The sequence below is a fragment of the Rhea pennata genome, chromosome 2 (genome assembly GCF_028389875.1).
Source record: "Rhea pennata isolate bPtePen1 chromosome 2, bPtePen1.pri, whole genome shotgun sequence".
Classification (NCBI taxonomy): domain Eukaryota; kingdom Metazoa; phylum Chordata; class Aves; order Rheiformes; family Rheidae; genus Rhea; species Rhea pennata.
Window position 1 is genome coordinate 135,363,937 of NC_084664.1, and position 15,972 is coordinate 135,379,908.

Genomic DNA, 15,972 nt, shown 5'->3' on the forward strand with positions numbered 1-15,972 from the left:
AAATGCTGAGTTTTCTTATGCTGGACTGATAACTCAAAAACAGTCTCAAAATCTTGGAAAGGATCAATTTAAGTGACTATTTTTCTTCAGCTGTGAATTTTATACTCCATTTTCACTAGGTACCTTCAGAACACAAGACTGCTGAAAATGGGAAAGGGGCTTTTTAGAAACACACCAGTTGTCATGTCAGTGAACCTCTAGCAAAATGCTGAAATCACATGGGGATGAATAATGAAGACAACTGTTTGCAGTTTGAAGGAATTTTGCTGGCTGAGTTATATATTAAGCCCAATAATTGCACTTTAGGCTCCACTGTGAGTCAGGTTTCCACAGTGGAGGCCAAAGCCAGGAACAGACTGGAGAGCATCATGGATATTTTCTGGACCATATTACCACCGTAGGAAATAGGAACAATATTGTATTCAACAGAGTCTTACATGGGAGTAAAGTGGTACAGATCAGAGACGGATCAGGCATTTAACCTGTGGAGTGGCAGAAATTGTTTATTTGGCACCAAAGAGAACGATGAAAAACAGTTGATTTTTTCCAGTTACATGTTGCATAAATGAACCCAGCTCAAATTAGGTTTATCAAGTGACCCAAGCTGCAGATGAGGACCTTGCAGATTTGGGCCAGGGTATTAAAGGCCCCCAAACATCAGTAACACCAGTCCCCTGAGGGGATTCACTCATCACTGCAACTCCTTGGCTCCTACCTGATCCCTGATCATGATGACAGACGACAGCTCTGGTTGGAACCAGACTATATTGCATGAATCCTCTCTCCCTCAAACATTTTAACACCTGCCAAGTATGAAGCATCCCCCAGCTCCCACAGCAGACTGCTTCTCCCTGCAGTTGCTGTGGGACTGATTTACATGCCCTGCTGGTGCTTGTGGGCATCCTACCAGCTTTTGCTGCAGGCTGGTTTGAGGAGGTGGTTCACACTGTTCACAAAAATCACCAAATGGAAATTTCAGGTCTGTGATAATGATCCAAATTTCCATGAGCCCATAAACCACTTTAAAAAATTAGTGGGAAGAGTGCAAGACCATGCATACTTGTACAGAATTACTTGTCGACTAGGCAGGGAAGCAGAGAGGAGGATGTGAGAGGAGCAAGAACAAGTGCAACAGCAGCAACAAAGCCTGAGCTACATCTTGCTAGAATTTCAGAACTGTGGGTGCACAAACATCTATTTCCAGAGCATTTTTTTTTCTTTAAGTGAAGTCTAGAGGAAATGAGTTTGACAGTGACCCACAAAACGCTGGGAAGCTCAAATCAGGGTCTCCCAGCTTTCTCCAAGCACCTCTGTTAAGTGAAGAACAAAGAAAGGATTGCACGAGCATAGGAACCAGAGACAATTTTGTCTGAAAAAGTCGTACCATGCAGCCTGGCTGAGGAGCGGGGTGAGCCCCAGCCTTTGTGACGGTAGAACCTGCCACATATTTGCACTGTGTAATGAGCTCAGAGGAGGAGATTTAAAAGAAGACTTTGCATTGTTCATGGAGTCTCTCAAGCATGGGGAGGGTGGAATTCCATCTGTTCACTTCAGCTCGGTTCAGTGAGCTGGTTCACTTTTAATGGTTCACTAGGCTGTGACACTTAGTAGAAATTACGGTAAATGTTTTTTAAAACCTTTACATTATCATTTAAGAAGCTGCATGACAAGATCACTGAAAAGCTAACCCTTTGATCTCTGCCTCTTGTGAGGTTTTTTGTCTGATAATGGAGACAATGTAGCATGTACCATTGAGGATGGATAATGTGTTGGTGTGCTTATGTTCACTTTGCCTGCTATCTTAATGGCATCCTATATGAGTTTTTTTTTCATGGAATTACCAAAAAAAAATGTACTCAAAATCTGTAGACACCTCAGCAGTTACCATATAGCTCTTCATATATGAGGAGAGTTGATAAACAGCTTCTATGCCAGCTCAGATAGGAAGTACCCTATGTTACTGATCAGATGGAATTCCACTTGGTCTGCTTGAGTGACTCTTTGAACAATGTAAATCATTAAGTAAGTAAAGTCTTTGCAGCGGTGCAGAAAGGTGATGGGGGAAGGGAATTCTATATCTGGTGCTTGTTCAATGCAGTTTCACAGGAAGTCTGTTTATTTTCCATAAACCTTTGAGGAAGATCAAGGTGGTAACTTTTCAAATTAAACTGGACTTGAAAAACATGAATGGAAAATCACCATAAATTCTTACATATTTCTGGGTTTAATCAGCATTTAGGATTTTTTTTCTCCCTACCTTTGCTCCTTGTCACAATTTTCAGCACTTTTCTTGTATAAATCTGTGATTTTTTCCATTTGGAGGAAAGTCTATGGAGTGTTTGCAAAGCTTGCAGCAAACATTTGGATGTCTTCATTGCTGTAGGAATAAGCCCTAAAAGAACCAGCAGAAGATCTTTATCTTTTTGCACAGAGAAATATACACAAACGAACATATACACGAAAATATACACAAACGAACTCAATCTCCTCAGAGATCCATGGTTTGCAAAGCTTTGTGCTGCTTTTGCTCTAGTCGAAGGGAATAGTGTGCGGTTTCCCCAGGCAGACCATTTCCATCAGAGACACTATGCAGGTGGATGTCTGGAAAGTGGGTAGCCTGGAAAGCAAAGCACAGATTCAGATCCCAGCCTTTAGAGCTCACTCCCACCTTCACCAGCATTCAACAATTCATTACGTTAGCCCGGTATTAGGTGACAGATATAAAGTGTAAATTCAGATCAATTTTTTTTCCTTCATATCTAAATTTGTCCTGTCTCATGGCTTTAGGCATGAGTTCAAGCCCATCTCTATATGAACATATTCTATAGGAAATGGAAACCTCAAAGGTGTAAGTTCTGAACTGGATCAGTGTGCATACCATTGGCTTCATTATTCTTGCATTTCACTGAAGATCATAGATAGCACATTTTACAAACAGGATTTCAGCCATCACAAAAGAAAACTCTGAAGTAAAATGTAATTAAATGACGACAACAGATTCTTACTGTAGCTGTCTCCTGTGTTGGACCTCTTGCAGAAAAATGCTCTATCGTTTTCCTCCTGCAAGGTAGAATCTACCGAAAACCAGAAGGAAATTCAGACCACTTAGGGGAAGGCTGATAACCATGGCTGAGAAAAGGCAGGGAAAACAATACCAAGACAGGAAGAGAGCAAAACAAGCAAGGACTGCAGCTAAATTTCGGGTGGAAAAATATGATGCTTTGGACAAGCTAGTGACAATCAAGAGGAAAGGAGGAGATCTTTTTGAAGTAAGAAAGCTGGTTCGGATTCCAGCTGCAGGTAGCTTCATACTGTCCTCTCTAGCTGCTGGTTTGAATTGTTGGCCTTGCAAAAGTGCCTGACATCTAAACCAGCATGAATAAATTAAGCAAAAGCAAACAGTTAAATACTGACACCACAGATGAGTTTTCCATTGCTTCTGCATCTTTTCTGCACTGCACAGTGGGTGACCTGAGACACCCACACAGCTTAGGAGCGTCCCAGGCTGGGGAAAGCCTCAAATCGATCGGACATTGGATTCCTTTGGCTATCTAGGACTTGTCTCAAAGAGCAGCACTCAGACAATTCCTCATCCCTCTTCAACTGTCTGATGAAATATAAGTCCAAATATTTCCTTTCAAGTACTGCCCAAGTCCCAGTCATCTTTTTTCTCTCATAGATTTACAGAAGTTCATTTGAACTCCAATGTCATTGTGGCACAGTGGCGAGTGCATGCTTTATGCTGTGTGGAGATGCCACCTCTCAATCTAAAAGTGGAGGAATCCTTCCAGCAGAAATATCCATATCCCATGAAGCTGGAAAAGCATAGCCAATATAAAGCAAATAAATCTATCTGCATGTGGACTTTGACTGGTATCAAAATGGCTCATTTATTGCCACAACTCTTTGCTGGGAGATTTTTGTTCTGCTGTAGAGCTGCTAAATTCCCCTTGAGTACTATTAGTGTTGCTGCTTTTTATGTCTCTCTCCATGACACTACTCAATGCAAGTTATAATTAACTCAGAAGTAGTAGAAAAAGATGGACTCCCTCCATGTAAGAGGAGGTGGGTAAGGAACAGGAAAAGATAATGCCAAATAACACATGGGCTTTCTATTAACCCAGAAATACTTGGGCCTTGGTTATTTTTAGACCTCACCTTTCAACCAAGAGACAGACCAAAAAGTCTGTTGTCAGCTACAAATTATGGCAATCTGGATTGATTTTCAGGGTTGAAGGGGGGCTTGAATGATATGTAGACCTCTGTACTAGCCTTTTGCACAAGGCTGGGTTTTAGCCCTGGAAAAACAACAGAATTCATCTCTGGATGGGATCCCAGTGCCAAAGGTGAAAATGTAGCTGTTCTTCAGTAACACTGGACAATGAGAGAAATTTATTGCTTAACCATTTACAATTTAAATGCCAAATGCAGGAGCGACCGTGCCTCCTGTAGATTTCCACATTTGTGCATGTACACACAAACTGGAGGGCTATTATGGAACTGAGGCATGCAAGGGCAGGCTGAGAGAGGGGACCATGCCTTTTTAGAAGATGCAAGCACTTAAATATAATTCTGGCTAGATTGCTTCTCTTTTTTCAAGTACTGCATTGTGGAAGAAGAATCAGCTAGGAAAACTAGCAAACTAATGATCAAATCACAGATGTTTGGGGCACAGAAATTGTTTCCCTGGTAGCAAATAGTGAATGTTTATAGGACCTTTGTGATCAGATCACAGAATTCTTGGAAGTTGACAAGAAAAAATAAAGTATCCTGAGAAGTTTGCTGACTTTGGCCTCTGTCCTGCAGGTACATACAGTTACAAGTAACTTCATACAGCTGAGTAAACCTACCAAGTTTGGCAGGACCACTCATATGTGCACATTACTCACCTGGGTCTCAGTAATACAAGCTCACAGTTTAAATAGTTCATACTTTTGAACTATTCTAAAAGTGAATTTCTGAACCAAGAAGCCATTTGAGTAACTCGCGTGCTCTTTTGATCTGCATTCTAATTTGAAAACTCATTTATATTTACATGATAAACATAAATGGTGCATTTGGAGTTGTTATGGTCCATCATGTAAATCCGCATTTAAGCATTATGAAAAAGAGGATTTGTGACTCAGTAGATCATATTAGCTTTAAAGCAGCTATTCCTGTTGATCAAATCTATTTTCTTACTGCCCAATGTGCATCAAGTCCATGTGATAAAAAATCCTTATGACATATTTACTGCTGTGTGAAATGATACGGTCATTTTTAATTTCTTTGTATTTTTCCTATAATATTCTAAGCTGCTTGGCATACTCGGAGTAGGACAGCAATCTTACCCCAGGTGGCCCTAGTTAGAGCTCAGCCAGAGTACAGGGTGTGACAGGCTCCCACAGATTTAACAAAGGTTCCCACAAATACTTTCCCCCTCACTCAGGGATGCCTGAGACTCTCTCTGGGTATTGATCCATCGTACTTCACTATCCCACTAACCTGGCAGCATTTATAGCTGAGCTCTCCACTCAGCAGCACTTTTTCCAAGCGGGTTCAGTAGGAACGAATGCGGCAGTCTCTGGTAGGCAGCACTTGCCGTGGCTGTGGCAGCTCAGTGCTCCTGAGACCTGAAACGCTGCAGTGGCAGTTCCGGTAACAGTCAGGTCTGCTCCACCGTGCGAACAGGTAGTCAGAGGCAGGCTCATTTTTCCTCCTGTCCCTCAGGTTGGCAGTCCTGCAGAGACAGATGAAGGTATCTCCTGAATGCAGGAAAAGATCTCTGCAGCTGGTGCTGTAGGGAGAGGCAATAGCTCTTCTGTCTTGTGCATGGCAGTACACGCTTTTCTTGCTTCACACTGGGCCAAAAAGATAAATTTCAGTCTTCTTGCTGCTCCTGTCAATGCTGCATCAAAAGCATGTGTATTCAGAAAGGGCTGAAAATGTTAACCAGAGAGATAAGTCTTAGTATTTTCTCATGAGTTGGAAATCTCTTTGTTGTTTCCACCCTGAGTGCAATCAAAAGGTATCCACAGTTACTGCAATTTTATTTTTGTGACATGAAGTTTTCATACTGTTAATGAGCTAAGGCTTTTAGGATACTCTTAGCTGACACAATTTTGTACATATTCTCTGTCTGTGCTTGGAGGGGAGATAGATATGGAGGCAGATTTTTGCCCTCAGCCTTCTGCAATAGAGAGCTGTCTTCTTTCCACCCTCTCCACCTTAGTGACATTTTTAAGACTTGCTTTGCCAAGGAAGAGGTAGGAAACTTCAGCCCAGACCATCAATGATTTCTAGGAAGCAATACATTTAACAAAATCAACCCTTTGTTATGATTAGACAACTAGAGCAGCTCTCCTTGAGGAAAGGAACACAAGAAGTTCTGCCTGAATATAAGGAAGAACTTCTTTACTGTGAGAGTGAGAGTGACAGAGCACTGGAGCAAGTTGCCCTGAGAGGCTGTGGAATTTCCTTCTCTGCAGATATTCAAAACTGGCCTGGATGTGATCCCGTGCAATGTGACCCTGCATGAGCAGGGGGAATGGACTAGGTGGTCACCAGCGGTCCCTTCCAACCTCAACCATTCCGTAGTTCTGTGTGATTCAGTTATTAAAACTGACATTATCCTTCCAAGGCCCCAGAGGTAGCTCCGATAGCCAGAGCATGTTTAAGACCCCCACAAATCCTGCTTCCTCCCTTTTGAGTAGGACATCAAGCAGTGGCATGCCAGCTCCAAATGCAGCTGCATGTTACAGACCTTCTTGGGTGAAATCTGTTGCAGTTTGAAACCAGGAGATGAATCAGGGAGAATGAAAGGAATAGGCAAATGGTAAGACAAATGAAATCGCAAAATAAGGGTAACATTCCACCTAGCAGATGTTCTGTATTCCTACAATCTTGTTACCTGTGTTTAAATGTTTGAATCAATGCTCTTAGTTTAATAAGCAAAGCAGATGCAAAATTTACAGCTAAGTGTTAGGAGTGAATGTCAAGGCACAGTGTGCTATCTGCATGTCTCCTGGGACTGTGTTTTTTGGTCCAGGATGAGAAACCTGTTGTTAGAATTGTTCCCAGATTATATCCCACTGGCCCTGATTACCTTGATGTTGGGGAAATGTCTCGAGGGACGTAAATTGCCTAGAATCATTTGCAACAGCTGCCAGGAACCGCGATTCTCTGTTATTACAAAAGCAATCTCCCTTCCTGTGAATTTGATTTGCAAAAATAGAAGAACTAACAGAAACGGAAAGCAAGATTTAAAATACGATCCGTTTCCAAAAACTAGGGACCTCCTGCTGCTACCCTTTTTTACACTGGTATCCCTCATGAAATCAAATGGGAATAATTACAGAAGTGACTGTTACAAGATGGTACACACTTATGAAAAACGAATTTCTCCCTTGATTTTAGGCAGGCACCAGTCCATATTTCTTGCAGAAGAAATCTCTCTTTTAAGCTTAGTATATTTTCTGGAACAATGGATCTTGAATTGTGTCTGTTAATATAATCACTTGACATCTACCGTTTTGTGTATTTCGTGTTCCAGTGAAACCTTCTCTGTATCGCTAATGAAATAATTTTTTTATGTTCTCAATAATCATTATTCTCTTTAATGAAAAGTTAGGGCAGATCCTTCAGTCCTTACATGTGGGAATAATTTCTACCTTCGCATCGCTTTCTTGAGTAACTTAAGCTGACTTGAGCGAATTAAAGTTTTGCAGGGATGGATTGTTCATAACTTAAGTGCTAATTGACATCTATTTCAGAACATGACATTCCAGAATAAACCTTACTTTAAGGCATTAACATAATTATGGTTTTTATAACAATTGGTATGATTATGTTTTTGGTAATAACTAATAACTCACTGTAGTGGAATGTAACGTAATGTTTCCTGCCAGCTGCCTTCAAAAACTCTCTGTCAAAGACAGTGAGAAAATCTGTCCTGCCTCAAATAAAGCATCTCCCACAAACATTAAGGAATAAGAGAACATGAGACTTCTGTCTTTTAACTTTGAGGCACGACTAATTCAGCAGACTAATCCTTGTGCTTGAAAATTTTAGAATTCTTTCCTAATGTCACAAACAAAACAAATTGTTTCATTTCTATGCCTTTGCATTGGAAAAGAGTCAGGTCCAGATACAGCAGTCAGTCTAATAAGTGATTAATAGCTAAAGTGAGCCGCTGGTACTTTATTTCCTATCCCCTCCTCTGCCTCCTCTTTAACACTCAGGTAACTGTCAGAAATGGACCTAGCTATTACAGATGACAAGGGGTAAATGCCTTCGTGTTGTCCTCCAAAGGTTAAGGTTTACCAACCTCTGTTGGAAGCCACAATCTCCAATAACCATTAATCCACTAAACTCCAGTACGAGTGAGCATATTTATGGCTGCAGTCACTAAAGGGTGAAATAAAGATTAGTTTTTAGTTAGGAACGCAAAGCTTTTTAGATCAATACAGACCCACTGCTGAAATCAATCTAAAGTTTGGAATTTTTAAGTAAAGATTTACTGGGCTTTCTTGTACAGTTAATTTTCCAAAGGGAGAATAGTCTCAGCAATGTTACATAGTAATCAAATTGAGTAAACACTAGTCAGTTCGTAAACTGACCTCAGTTATGCACATAGCAAATGAGTGTACAGCAATAAAAACACCCATAACGTGGATAGTAAATTTGCCAATAAACAGGTAAAGCCAAAATGCACATGTAGACTAACATGATAAAATATTAGTAGCTACATTTGCCTATTTGAAAGCATAAATAATCAATACACATTAATAATGAAGTTGTTCGTGCGTTTCTTTATTACTGTGCATATTAAGTGTTTCAATTATTTCTACTTAGTTTGATAGATAAATGTATATGCACATTTTATGCCAGGCATTGAAAAGAATATAGGATTACTCTTCAAAACAAAAGCTACTGTTTAGATGAAAGAACAAGTGGACTGGAAATACACAGCTTGTTATACCTCTCTGCTGTTCATGTTTGATGCATGTATACAATTTATTATGCAATTTCTTGAGATTTGACAAAGTAATTGTCTGGCAAACCATAGCTTTAATGATGGTTTTTCTGCTTCATACGAAAGGTCTGAAGGTACTGTAGGAAAATGACTTAATAGATCAGTGTCTATAAATGCTGTTAATGTGTATTATATATATATGTGTGTGTGTGTGAGTGTGTGTGTGTGTGTGTGTGTGTGTGCGTGTGTGCGCAATGGCAACCCAAGTTATTTTCTGAGTTACCGCACAATATGTTGTGAGATCCCATGTGGTAAATTCATTTTTTGTCATTAGAGCTACTGCATGAAATCTTATATGCTGAGCTGTAACTTCCAAAATAACTTGGGTCACTGCTGTAGCTTTAGCCTTGGTGTCTGTCACTGAGAGTTCTTGACTGTGAACCAAGGGCTGTGAAGAAGCCTAGATGTTAACATAGCACCATGGTGGCTTAAAAAAAAAGCCAGACTTTCTATTGTTAATCCCATTTTAAAAGTTTTTTTGCCTGGCAGTTAAAATCCATTCAGGTCTGAAACCAAAGTCAAGGTGCAATATATAAATTTCCTTTTAATCATATTCGTTTTAAATCATTGCAGCTATTCTTGAGATAAGGAGGACAGAAATCCTAAAGTTTTATTATTTTGAACAATTTTGCAGTCTTTTGTAACTAGAAGATGTTTAATTTTAAAAAAATTAAATTTCTCAGCAGAGGGATGTTCTTCATTTTGCCTGTCTCCCTGTTTTATCATCGATAAAAGACGATTGGCCAGATTCATAGCTTGTGTGAGCAAGTGCTGAGTCCACTAGGACCATCCCTTTACTTCAGCAATGAACGTTTGTCTGCAGAGGAGCTGTTCTTGAATGATGTGAAAATAGAATCCGTTCTCATTTTCCTCTAACGTCATTTCTCAGTTCTAGGATATTTGGGATGTTTACTTATGCCTTGGTATAAAAGCATATGAGGCACCAGGCAGACAGGAAGATGTTCTCTCGTGAGCAATTGGTACTAGAAAATCATCCAGACAACTTGAGCCAAAGAAAAAAAATGAGATGATGTTCAGGTGACTGTGCTCTGATACCAAGTATCATTTTGTTCTATTTCATCTCCATTTTTTTTTAATTAATGATATCTACCTTCATGCCTGCTTTTAGCCTCCCATGTGCTACTCCTGAATGTACTTTATTTGTTGATAACAGGGAAGATTTTAGTCTTCTGTGGACCCACTGGTACAACAGGAATTGGGCCAGTATTAATTTCCTCACGTTCCCCATTCAGCACCATGGAAACACTTGAAAAGGTGAGAGGTGGACACTTCCAACAGTGAGTGGGTGGGATGCCACCACCTGCCGACACAGACCTCAGATGATGTGCTTGTGTTCGAAGACAATGTCACCCAGAGCCAAACAAAGGGGATTTTTATCGGGTGAATCAGATGCCGGACTGACACAGCTGGCTGATGGCACAAACAGCTTTGCCAGCCATTCAGTGGTGACTTCTTTTTAGTTTCTACTGCCTGGGCCAGATTCAAATCAGGAACCTAGACACAACAGTCCACATTTCTGAGAAGCATGGAAACTCTTCAACAACATATATCTTCAACAAAGGGATTATTTTCCTCCTCCCATTAACAATCTCAGGTTTGCTATTTTACAGTTGGACGTAGAAGAGACAAGACGGAGGTCCCTTGTTTGTCTGGGTAGCTAGTTGGACTAAGTCTGAGATGCTACTAAAGTTTACCAAAAGTACGAAGCCTAACTAGTGAGGGTCAACTCCACTTAGCAGAATAACGCTTGACCTTCACTGGCTACATAAAGTTAAAAATTACCTGGTTTTAATCTCATGCAGCCCAGTCTCCACACCTTTTTCCTCCCCTCCTTCTGTGAACTAGCTAACGTGAGTCAGCACTTTTGCACTCAAAAAATGCATTTTTGGAAGAAGGGGAAGAAATAGCACAGGAAACAATGTTGACTATTTCACAATGCTGAATAGTTCTGCTTACTGAGAAAGTAATGATAGATGGTGTCAATTAACAGAGCTCTCCTCTTTCCCCTCTGCAGCAGAACAAGGCTGAACTATTTAAACATAGCCTTGCAAGAAGCCACCAGGTCAGAACATGTGTGTGTTATCTTGGAAAGACAGGGCAAAGTAAGGGTAGAGGGTAAACCTTAACTTGCACTTACTTTGCTTTTTTATACTTGTTTTTAACTTATGCCCCAACATGATGTTAATGAATAAGTGTCTTGGTAGTCAAAGTTAAAGCTACATTTTACTTTAAATCATTATTTCCTCATCAGGGAGTCCAAGTCCTCCAAGTCTTCTGTACCTGATCCAAGGGGAGAAGATGAACTTTTGGAAGTTCAAAGGGAGCCCTACGGGAAAGACTTCTGTCTTCAGAACACTAGTTATGATGGAGAACCAAGGTCTCTGCCAGTAGTTTGGCTGAAAGGGAATAAAAACGTGATAGTAAGGAGCAAACGTAGGGAGAAAAATATTTTTGCAACTCCTCTTTCCCTTAGAAATTGTTAGTGCTCCCTTGGGACTTATGAAAGCCACTTTAAACCTATGGATTATATATTACTTCATTACAAAAACACACTCCAAATCTAGCCGCTGCAATCCAGCTAGTTTCTGCTGCTCTGAAGCTTGCCCTTTCCCTGAAATGCTGCCTTCCCTTGGGGCTGCCTGGAGAAACAAAGCAATTGGAAAGGAGCACTGTCCCACTTGGAGCGAGCTCCTTATGAAGTCTGACCAGGACTTTGCTCCCATCATGGTGCTACTTGCCATCAATGATTCTTCCTCCTAGTTCTGCAGCAAGTCTCATGTGCATTGGGCTGAAAAACGGCGATTTGTAATCAAAACTGCAGGGTAAACACAGATACACGTCCTGCATCATGAAAGCTTCCCTTTCCAGGAAATGCTCTTAAGAATACACTTTAAAAAAATTTAAATGCTTTCCAGAACAGAAATGGACTTAAGCACAACAGAGTATCCCTTAATTGGGACTACAGTGCAGACACAATCACTAAAGCTCATATTATGTGCCTGAATATCAAGCCCCAGAGTGTAAGCTCTTTGGAGAGATGGTTAGAGGGTTCCTAGTTGTAGCACGGCTCTGTACAGAAGGATTTGCTTAATCCACCTTGCTTTTAGATTGCAGTTTCCCCAAGCTTAGCTGCTTCTTTTAACAGTTCTGAGCTCTGCCCCCCTAAAGTTATTTTAATAAATCTTTCAGAGGCAATGCCTTATATTCTGATTTTTCAGAAGCTACTGGTTTTCTATAAACTTTATTCATGCCATCTTGATTGCACAGCATTGCATTGAATGACTTTATTTTTTGTGTGGTTTACCCTATTCCCTTTTGGGAACTGGGAGAGGAGGAAGAATAGCTTGTCTCTCAGTACTCTTAGCATCACCCATTTAGGGTCCAGTTTAGGAGCTCCCACTCCACTTCCACCAGAGCTTTGAACAAGCAGGGCAAAATCTGAATACGTAACAGTATTATGATGAAGTATATTTTTACAGAAAATTTGTGTTCTCTATACATTCAGCCATAGTAACAACACTCTGCTATATGCCTGTGTGCATAAATAAAAACAGTCAGTGTTCCTTGGGGAATCTCAAAGCATTGATTAACCAAGACACAACGGAGGACATCAGGTCCCCTGTGACACCTCTGGGGCCAGCTGTGCCAGTCTCTAGAGCCACATGGTTGTGGCAGTCACTGGCATGACAAGTGTAATAGCAAACGCTTGAAAATAGCCAGCTGGGGGTGGAGATGGGCAGATGTGCTCAGTAGGGCAGACGGACCACAAGCTGGGAGAACCTTGGACCACACTAATGAGAAGCCTTCTTAGCATTTGTTAACTGAAGCACAGAGATATTAAGGGATGCACCTGGGTCAAGGTTGTTACATCTATATTATTACACCCAAGATAACTTCTGATTTCAGATCTCTCTCCTGCCCAGCTGCTTATACGGCCTCACAACTCCTTGGTTTCCAGGGAAAGGCCTTTCCAAGGAAGCACAAGGCACCTGCAAGCTGTGGATGGTCCCCAGGCCAGACTTTTTTTTTAATGTGATTTATCCTATTCCCTTGCTTGGAAACAAGCAAGTGTAGACACAGACATGGTGTAATAGTGGTGAGAATCCAGACGTCGGCACTCCCAGGCCTTTGCTGTAACAAAGAACACCATCCTGTCCTCCCTTCTTCTACTCCTGCCCTATTTCTTAAATTGACACTATCTGACCATGGATTAAGTGGGTTTGTCAATATACCACTGTGATGGTTTACCTGAAGTGCAAGCTGATGAACTTCCATGTCAAAAATTTCAAAGTGGATTATATAACAATGTCTGGCACGGGTGGCAGTGTTTTTGATAATGTCTAATATTGCCATTGCCCATTTATTTGTGCAGTATGTGTACTAAGAGTCCTCCAAATAACTAATGATGTGGCATGTTGGTCTGCAAGGATGATTCAGTTTATCTGTACTCTCTAAGTTTCTGGAAGGTCCCCAAAACAAATTTCCTTTCCTGCAATAAGAAATCTCATCCCCAGGTGGATGGTTCTGGTGGGCACTATCAAGCAGTTGCATCTCTTTCACCATTTGAAATGCAATAATGGCAGAGATGTAAACTGTTGAGAGAGTCCTGGAGGCCAGATCACATGCAAAAGGAAATTTCTGTGCCCAAAACACTGAAGCCAGCTCAACTTCTTTTTGTACCGTCAACCTCAATGGCAAAGGAGCAGATGTTCTGAACTTATACTTACTTTTGGCTTTAGTAATTAAGATCCTATACATACAACTTGCTGACTGGACTCCAGCTCTGTTGGAGTGTCAAATGCAGTGTACATGGCAACAACAAAAAAATGCAAAACAAAAAAAAAATGCAAAAAATATCCCTTACAGAGTTGTATAGAGATATGTTTCATATTACCAGCATGGATATTATATACAGATTCAAAACTTCTCTTTTTTATAATTACTCTTGTCAAGAAGCATTTACCTTGCTGAGCTATTGCATTTGTTCATTGGGTTAAGACGATGCCTTAGATTTTCTTGATGAAGACCACGTCTGCAGGAGGGCCTCTTCCTTTAACTGCAAGAAAGGCCTCCTTTGCTACAGCTCTACACTGGCACTTCCATAAGGTCTCCATGGAGGCCGCATGGAAGGAAGCAGATGAGCTGAGGGAAGACAAGTAAAAACACAACACCTGCTAATCTCTGGCTGTGAAAAGATAGAAGCCTGGGGCACTGCCCTCCCTTCTGTGGAAAACCTGCTTAGGGACAGGGTCCTCTAGCTACGGCAGGGAAAGCTCAGGAGGGTTCAATGCCCCTGCGGAGATGTTTCTGATCCCTAGAAGTTTCCCTGGAGGCTGTGGTGTTCTTAGGCTTCTAAGCTAGAGAAATAAAGTCTCTGCTTATACTACAGGATAAGTTTATCTAGTTTTGCTCCAAAGAAAAAATAAATAATTTTCTCACAGCAGGTCCTGAAGAAAAAAAAATACAGTATTTTCCACTGACAATTGTGGAATATAAGAGATAAATGTTACCTGTACCATGCAGGAAAAATGTGCAAAATTATGAAAAGCTACTGAGTGAGTTAAGAACTTTGAAGTCTCTCTTCAAATTATTCAAGTCATTACAAACTTGTATACCTAGGACTTTTGGAAATGTTTGTCCAGTGTGATTTAATTCAAAAAGTTTAGTTGCAGAAAGTTAAATATTTGTAATTCATAAAGTGACCAGCAATCATATATATCAGTTCAGACTGAACTTTATTTTAACTTGAGTTAGAGTAGCAAAGTTAAATAAAAATTAACTAGCTCTTTTCACTATTAAGCAAAACATACCAACATGCTGGTCCCAGAAACTTGCTACAAGTTGTCACAGACTTATTTTGGCAGCTTACAGTCTTACAGTGGTATAAGAGTGTGTGACACATCATTCAGTGAAAAATGATACAAAACCCCTTGAGGATTATTTACAGCCATTACAGCAGTAAAGTTCAACAGCACGAGCATGATATAAAAATTGTTCTTCCCATCTACTACAGTTTGGAGACACCTCACATCAGTGAAAACAGTAGCTACTGTTGAAATGGAGGCATCTTATAATTCATACTTCTCTTCATCTGAGCAGGGCCAAAACATGGGCGACCAGCAGGGCAGAACTACGGGGAAAGGGAGACACAATAGGAGCAAAATAAAGAAAATGGTTTTAGAAGAAGCATATGACAATGTCATTCTTTTGGGAGGAATATCATACCCTAGAACAGCAGCTGTCTAATTTCTGTGGGAAATCTCTTGCAGAAATAATTGAGGTCCAAGGGAGGAGGGAATCTAAAGGAATGAATCTGTCTGGTGAGATAAATGGAAAACTATAGCAGAACGTCTTTTTTAAGGTCAACAAAAAATAAATAAAAGTGAAAATGCCTTTGATGCCTTTCAGTTTCAGTCCTTTGCAATCCTGAGCAATCTGACTCCAACTCTGCAAATACCTTGGCATCTTTGGCCAAGTCAGAGAAAGACTGCAAGATCTAGCTTTCAAAGCAACACTCCTGGTGCATATTTTAATACAGCAAAAGCTTTAGTATTATCTGGGAAATGTGATGGGGCTGATAGGTTTCACATCAGGTAAAACTTTCTGTAAGTGCTCACGCCAGTCTGCTTTCATGTGCATTTCACTCAAGGGCATACCTTCTGCCTTTTCTTTCTTTCTTTCTTCCTTTTTTTTTTTTTTTTTTTTTTTTTTTTGACAATTGGAGGTTTGACAACAGAAGAACAGAGCTATAAATGTGAGGGAGCAATATATCATGCGATATATAAAGTGTGGAGAACATGTCCTCTACCAAAATGCCCCTTGGTGTAAGCAAAAAGCCCCAAATGCCTACAATGAGAATCCCCTCTGCTTGTTGCAACTATAAGGGAGAAAAAAAAATAAAAACAAAAACAAAACAAAACCCAAACCATGGGCTGTGC